At 39.2% G+C, this 8,563-nt stretch overlaps 1 pseudogene; it reads left to right on the top strand.

The window, feature by feature from the left end:
* Window positions 1–335: 335 nt before the first annotated feature.
* LOC133237374 (RWD domain-containing protein 1-like) lies at window positions 336–1,249 on the top strand (annotated as a pseudogene).
* The last annotated feature ends 7,314 nt before the right edge of the window (window positions 1,250–8,563 follow it).

Raw genomic sequence — 8,563 nt, 5'->3', positions numbered from 1 at the left:
GGAGAGTGAAAAAGCTGGCTTAAAACTCAACATTCAAAAAGCCAAGGTTATGGTCTCCAGTCCCATCACTTCATGGCATATAGATGAGGAAACAATGGGAACAGTGGCTTTATTTTCCTGGACTCTAAAATCACTGCAGACAGTGACTGCAGCCATGGAATTAAAAGACACTTGCGAGTCGGAGACCGGCGAGGGGCTGTTGATCAGCAGGCCCAGCCTGGCTGCGGGCCCCAGGCCTCTCTGCCTGGGACTCTGTGCCTGTGCCCTTCCAGCGCCACTGCGGTCCAGGCTGCAGCATGCCGCCTGGGTATCTGGGCGATCCATGGGCTGCAGCGAGGGCCACGATGACAGATTACGGTGAGGAGCAGCGCAACGAGCTGGAGGCTCTGGAGTCCATCTACCCTGACTCCTTCACAGTATTATCAGAAAATCCACCCAGCTTCACCATTACTGTGATATCTGAGGCTGGAGAAAATGATGAAACTGTCCAGACAACCCTCAAGTTTACATACAGTGAAAAATACCCAGATGAAGCTCCCCTTTATGAAATATTCGCCCAGTTAAATCTAGAAAATAATGATGTAGCAGATATTTTAAAATTATTAGCATTACAGGCAGAAGAAAACCTTGGTATAGTGATGATCTTCACCTTAGTGACAGCTGTGCAAGAAAAATTAAATGAGATAGTAGATCAAATAAAAACTAGAAGAGAAGAAGAAAAGAAACAAAAAGAAAAAGAAGCAGAAGAAGCCAAAAAGCAATTATTCCATGGTACTCTCCTACAATTGAGAATTTCTTAAATTGGAAGGCCAAGTTTGATGTAGAACTCTTGGAAATTAAAAAGAAATGGATGAAGGAAGAAGAGCAAACAGGAAAAAATGAATTAAGTAGGAGACAACTATTTGAAACAGATGATAATCTCGACACATCTGATATCCAGTCCTTGGAAGATGCTGGAAACAACGTGGAGGTAGATGAGTCCTTGTTCCAGGAAATGGATGACTTGGAGCTGGAGGAGGATGATGATGATCCAGACAACAATCCTGCTGACCGGGAGAGTGACTTGACCGACTGATGGACTATTCCCATCTGCAGAGAGGCTTGACTGCCACAGCATCTGTGGCTATGCTGAGAGGGTATTGATTTTCCTTTATTTTTTCTAAGAAAAAAATAATTTTCAGGAGAATATTCTTCTGATGGCTTTCATCATTGAACTTAATAAATTGATCTTAAAAACTTCAAAAAAAAAAAAAAAAAGGCACTTGCTCCTTAGAAGAGAAACTATGACAAATTAGAAATCGTACTGAAAAACAGAGACATTGCTTTGGTGAAAAAGGTCCGTAGAGGCCAAGCTATGGCTTTTCCAGTAGTCAAGTGTGTAGGTGAGAGTTGGACCATAAAGAAGGCTGAGAGCCAATTGTGATGCTGGAGCAGACTCTTGGACTTCAAGTAGATCAAACTATTCAATTGGTTGATGAAGGAAATCAATCTTGAATATTTTTTGGAAGGTCTGGCTCTGCAGCTGAAGCTCCAATACTTTGACTAACTCATGCAAAGAGCTGACTCATTGGAAAAGATCCTGATGCTGAAAAAAGATTGAAGGCAAAAGGAGAAGGGGTGGCAGAGAATGAGACAATTAGATAGCACCACTGACTCAATGGGCATGAATTTGAGCAAACTCCAGGAGATAGTGAAGGACAGAGGAGCCTGGCATGCTATAGTCCATAGGGTCAAAGAGTCAGACATGACTTAGCAACTGAAGAGCAATAACAAAATAGTTGAGAATTATGTTTTATTTTGCACACAAAGCTGGAGATTTAAGCCTGGGAAGAATCCTCTCTGCTCTGAAAGACTCCTCTGAAGAGGTAAAGCAGAAGGTAGACTAGATAGGGATTTTTGCAACAAAGACCGAATAGTCAAAACTTTAAAGATTACTGTTAATTAAAGAAAACAAGATATCTCCAGTTAATGAATTTAGCACTTTCTTATCTATGGGCAGAAACAAGAATCTGGGCTCACTGAAATCATTCCTTTGATATGCACTTCAGCTATTTGGGGCTAGTATCCTCTGTTGTCCCCAGTCTCCTAGGGTTACTGTTATGGGGTGGGTGCAGTGACTGATGGGTTGATGGTGGACGTCCTATTTCTATCCTGAGCTCTCTCTGCATTCATCTTTGGGTCAGCCATAATGTGATGGCTTGAGAGTTGTAACATCCTTTTTTTTTTTTGATATTGATATTTATATACCAGTCAACATTTTTTTCATTGAGACATTCAACATGAAAGTTGTTATTTCAGTGTCAAAAGTCAAATTGATCTGTGACAGTATTTCTCAAAATATTACAGTCCAATAGTACACAAAAAGGATAGATTAGAAATCCTTACAATTGATGTCATAAGAAAAACTACTTCCGTCAAGAGGGGTAGCTTGTTTCAAAGGCTATTTAAAACTATATACAGCTTCATAAAAATGTATCACAGTGCTAGAATAGATGCGATTTTTTCTTGACTCTGACCTTTGTGTCAGTAGTATTAACTTGACTCCTATCCCTTTCCCAAGACAAATACATTTTTATTAGGTAAAAATTTATTATAAACACTGAGATACTGAATATCTAATTGCATTCCTCCTCTATTTTTCATGATTCTCTTCAGGCATCAAGCTCACCATCTTTTTATTTCATTTGTTGATGTAAGAGATTTACATATGCTTCTCTATGGGTGGAACAGTGCTCAGTTCATCCTCCTTCAGAAAGGACCATTTCTTGGACTTTGGTGGCATCATTCTTGCACTTTGGTGGTGCCCTGCCTTTGGGTGTACCTATATGAGAGGAAGTGGTTGGGCATCTACTCAGTGGCAGTCGTACTCCATCACCTTCTCTGAAATAAGTCTATAAATGTTAAATTTATTAGCTAAATACTATAAGAATGAGGCTTAGCTGCAAAAGAAAACAGAAGGCTGGCTTTGTGCCAAAGAAGAACCAGAGAGTGACCATTTCACAGTTACTCCAGTTGTCTTAACCACTGAGCTGCTGCCAAATTGCAAATACAAGATGAACTGTTAGGAGGCTGACTTGAAAATAGTCAAATCATTCAGTCATGTAGACATAGACAGTGTAAAATGGAGGTCAGCCTAGCTGGCAAACAATGAAGGATTTTGCACCTCCAGGTTATTTATATGAATAACTCATATGGTGAAAGGGAGAAGGAAATCACTTTAGTCAGGAGCACTAAAATGGAGAATTCATAAAGATTATGAAGAATCTTGCAGAGTATCTAGTCCAAACTGTTTCTATTATATGTAAAGAGATTGAGGTAAAGAGAAATTAATAAATTAACCAGTATCATTACAGTTAATGAGAGAGCAAGGATTAGAACAGAAGAATTGAAATTATGATTCAGTCCTTTTACCATATCCAAGGGAAGGGTGCTTTGTACTTCCTTCCAATACCCCTTTCCCTAACATTGCAACTGAGAATCACATATTCTACCCTATCCCAAGGCAGGTGTGAATTGGTGAATGGGTACTTAAGAGGATGAGGGAAATATCAGCCTAACAAGAAAGTAACATTGATATTCATGGGACCTAGGGGTGGAAGTGGAACATGGGGAGCCTCTCAATGGCTCAATCTTTAGTTCAGAGTTCAGCATCAGACTTTGTTGTTCATCTTACTACAATTATGCATGTGAAGGTATTCTTTAAAATAGCTACATGCATGTTTAGCACTAAAGAAAATAAAGTTTCAAAAGTGGATGTTTGTGCTGTTTTGTTTGTATTTAATACCTTCTAAGGAGAAACAGTGGAAACAGTGTCAGACTTTATTTTTGGGGGCTCCAAAATCACTGCAGATGGTGATTGTAGCCATGAAATTAAAATACCCTTACTTGGAAGGAAAGTTATGACAAACCTAGATAGTATATTCAAAAGCAAAGATATTACTTTGCCAACAAAGGTCCATCTAGTCAAGGCTATGGTTTTTCCAGTGGTCATGTATTGATGTAAGAGTTGGACTGTGAAGAAAGCCGAGCACTGTGAAGAATTGATGCTTTTGAACTGTTGTGTTGGAGAAGAGTCTTGAGAGTCCCTTGGACTGCAAGAAGATCCAACCAGTCCATCCTAAAGGAGATCAGTCCTGGTTGTTCATTGGAAAGACTGATGCTGAAGCTGAAACTCCAATACTTTGACCACCTCAGGCTTAGAGTTGACTCATTGGAAAAGACCCTGATGCTGGGAGGAATTGGAGGCAGGAGGAGAAGGGGACAACAGAGGGTGAGATGGCTGGATGGCATCACCGACTCGATGGACATGAGTTTGAGTGAACTCCGGGAGTTGGTGATAGACAGGGAGGCCTGGGGTGCTGTGATTCATGGGGTCGCAAAGAGTCTGACATGACTGAGCGACTGAACTGAACTGAACTGGACTGAAGTGATAAAGAAAGGAGTATGTCAAAGCTGTACATTGTTACCCTGCTTATTCAACTTGCATGCAGAGTAACATCATATGAAATGCTGGGCTGGATGACTCACAAGCTGGATTCAAGATTACCAGGAAAAATATCAACAACCTCAGATATGCTGATGATACCACGTTAATGGCAGAAAGTGAAGAGGACCTAAAGAGCCTCTCAATGAAGGTGAAAGAGGAGAATGAAAAAGCTGGCTTAAATCTCAACATTTAAAAAGCAAAGATCATGGCATCTGGTCCCATCAGTTGATGGCAAATAGATGAGGGAAAAGTGGAAACAGTGTCAGATTTCATTTTCTTGGGCTTCAAAATCACTGGACGGTGACTGCAGCCCCAAAATTAAAAGGCACTTGTTCTTTGGAAGAAAAGCTATAACGAACCTAGAGCAGAGACATCACTTTACCAGCAAAAGTCCATATAGTCAAAGCTATGGCTTTTCCAATAGTCATGTATGGATGTGATAGTTGGATCATAAAGACGGCTGGGGGCTGAAGAACTGATGCTCTCGATATGTGGTACTGGAGAAGACTCTTGACAGTCCTTTGGCCTGCAAGGAGATCAAACCAGTCCATCCTAAAGGAAATCAACCCTGAATATTCATTGGAAGGACTGCTGCTGAAGCTGAAGCTCCAATACTTTGGCCACCTAATGGGAAGAGCTGACTCATTGGAAAAGACCTTGATGCTGGAAAAGATTGAGGGCAAGAGGAGAAGGGGAACAACAGAGGATGAGATGGTTGGATGACATCACTGACTTAATGGAGATGAATTTGAGCAGATTCAGGGAGATAGTGAAAGCATGCTTCATTTCATGGGGTCACAATGAGTCAGACATGACTTAAAGACTGAACAACAACAAAGTGATGAGTGATACCTGGTGGCTCAGTGGTAAAGAATCTGCCTGCAAATGCAGGAGATGCAAGAGACATGAGTTTGATCCCTGGCTCAGGAAGATCCCTTGGAGAAGGAAAGGACAACCCACTCCAATATTTTTGTTTGGAAAATCCCATGGACAGACGAGCCTGATGGGCTACAGTTCATGAGGTCACAAAGAGTTGGACATGACTGAGCTACTGAACAACGACAAGAAATTATATTTAAACACATATTTCTAAAGAGTAGATTCCTTACTTTCTCATAGGTATAATTGGGAAGTTGGTTCTGCTGTTTTGCAAGAACTAATCAGATAGGAGGGACAGCCTCAGCTGTTATAGATAAAGCCAAGTTCATGACCTTATAACACATTTTAAAAAATGCTGCGTCTTTGCACATTTGTTCCTGCAATACTAAATAATCAGCAAGAAACAAAACCAAATAAGGGATAAGTCCTGACAAAGTAAATCATCCATTTTTTTGAATGTGCCTTTTTATTTGGTTGTTATGCAATACGGAAATTCCTCACATACTTTGGATTGTTTGAAAAAAATATAAACCATGAAAATATTTGAAGTTGCATTTGTTTTTCTTCATTTCTATTTTTGTCAGTCATTTAGCAAAACAAATATGTTCTTAATTCCTAAAAGATTATGACTTTTATTTCTTATCTACTCCTTAAGAAAGTTAGGTACTTAATTATATTTATGTTCTTTATACTTTTTAGATTTTAATTAAAAATTCATAAAAGTTGATGAATACCTGTGAGAGAAATGTTCATATATTTTCTTGATAACTACCACCATAAACTTGGGAGTTTTAATAGGGAGGAAAATCATAGGAATAACTTTTATGGCCATCATAAGTGTCAGAATATTATCAGTAATAATATCTTACTGAATAAACAAGTAACTCACCCAATTTCTCTCTACAAAATATTTATTAGATGTGTGCACACAGCTGCTGTGTATGGAGTCTCACAGAGTCGGACATGACTGAAGCAACTTAGCAGCATCAGCAGCACACAGATAAATCTCTTTTTATGTTATATGTGTGTGTGTGTGTGTTAGTCGCTCAGTCGTGTCCGATTCTGTGACCCCACAGACTCTAGCCCGCCAGGCTTCTCTGTCCATGGGATTCTCCAGGCAAGAATACTGGAGTGGGTTGCCATTCTCTTCTCCAGAGGATCTTCCCGACCCAGGGATCAAACCCTGGTCTCCTGCATTGCAGAAAAATTCTTTACCGTTTGGGCTATAGGGAAGTCCCTAATATGTTAGGCTTAAACAGAGACTGTTTTTCCAAGGGATGAGGATATATTAATATATCCATTATAATCATCTGTAAAAATGATATAAAGTTGAGCTACTAAGAGCTTGTTGGGTACATTCAAAATCTGAATAGCGTGTTTTGGCCCATTTCATGTAGATTTGTAAAAAATATACCTCAATGCTTTGCAACTAGACCTTTAGAAATGAGACAAATCTGTGGATTTTCTTCCTGAAAATCATATTGCAAAGGAGAAGTGTTGATTTTTTATTTCATTCAGACAAAATTGGTTATTTACTTTTACTTATTGCCATTATAAAAACACACTGAGCTGCTTTGTTATGATCAAATAAGAATCATCTATAATGTTTTCCTGGGTACTGAATAGAATCCAAAACATTTTGGGGTCAGCAGTGTTAGACAATTACTCAGTGTTGAAAAGATGAATACAGCTTGTGGACAACATATCTGATCAAAGCAATAAACTGGCTGTGCCTCCACTTTTATTAGATGAACAGAGGAACTAGAAGCCTCATTTCACAAATGATGTGGACTTAGATTGCCATAATAAACTAGCAATTATTTTTCAGTCATTTGGCCTATTTGGTGATTCCTGGCATGAAATACTCTACTGATTCAACATTTATCAAGACACACAAACACATAAACACACACCTACAACCAAAATAAAGTGCTATATTAGTGCCAAATTACTTGACTTTCAATAACCCAAAGGACAATGCATCTAAAATTGTGTAAAAATAAATTTTGTGCATATTTATCAAAACACATAGAATATTTGATTTTATTATTCAATTTCCTAACATCATGATGAGAAAATTGAGGGTTATTTCTCTATTATTTCTCTGTGTCTCCCAGGCCCCAAATCAGTATTCATGCCACTAAAAAATATCTGTTGCAGATATTGTAGGAAATGACTTAGGACAGACTTTATCCACAACATTTCAATTTGGTTTGGTTTTAGTCCACAGTGTGTGTGTTTTATTCATTTCAGGTCTCAGCATCAATTTTACCCTTTAGAAAGACATTCAGTGATGACCCTGTCATTCATCTCTCCATTAGTCATTCACTGCTGCTGCTAAGTCACTTCAGTCGTGTCCGACTCTGTGTGACCCCATAAACGGCAGCCCACCAGGCTCCTGCATCCCTTGGATTCTCCAGGCAAGAACACTGGAGTGAGTTTCCATTTCCTTCTCCAACACATTCTCACATGAAAGTGAGAAGTCAAAGTGAAGTCGCTCAGTCTTGTCTGACTCTTCGTGACCCCATGGACTGCAGCCTACCAGGCTCCTCCATCCATGGGATTTTCCAGGCAAGAGTACTGGAGTGGGGTGCCATTGCCTTCTCCGTAGTCATTCATTATTAGCTGTATATTTTACTCCTAACATTTATACAACTCTCTGATTATTTTGTTTATATATTTGTCTGCAGGCTTATTTCACTCCTCCTACCATTATGAAAGTTCCCTGAGCAGAATCCATATCTGCATTGTTTACCACTCTGTCTTTACAATTTAGAGCCTGGGGCCATGTAGGTACTCAATTCATTTTTGAACACTGAATAAAATTAGAGAGAATGAGATGAAAAGAGAGAAAAACAGTAGTGTTTAAAGTCCAAAGGTAAAAGGATCAAGAATGTTAATTGTCATAATATTTACTGGAATATTTATATACTCTGTAGAGACATAAAATATGTACACTCTGTGTGTGTGTGTGTGTGTGTGTGCACATGTCAGGCATAAGGTAGTAGATGAAAGAGAGCTTGAAAATGTTTGGAAAAACTCAAAAAAGCTAAATAAAAAGAGTCTACCATAGGCTGAATAAATGCACCCAGGATGTCCATATACCAGATGTCCATATCCTGGAGATGGACAGGTAAGCCTGGCATGCTGCGGTCTATAGGGTGGCAAAGAGTCAGACATGACTGAACTGAACTGTCC

The sequence above is a fragment of the Bos javanicus genome, chromosome 24, assembly GCF_032452875.1.
Source record: "Bos javanicus breed banteng chromosome 24, ARS-OSU_banteng_1.0, whole genome shotgun sequence".
NCBI lineage: Eukaryota > Metazoa > Chordata > Mammalia > Artiodactyla > Bovidae > Bos > Bos javanicus.
Note: the sequence above shows the minus strand (reverse complement) of the source record. Positions and strands in the feature narration are given on the sequence as shown.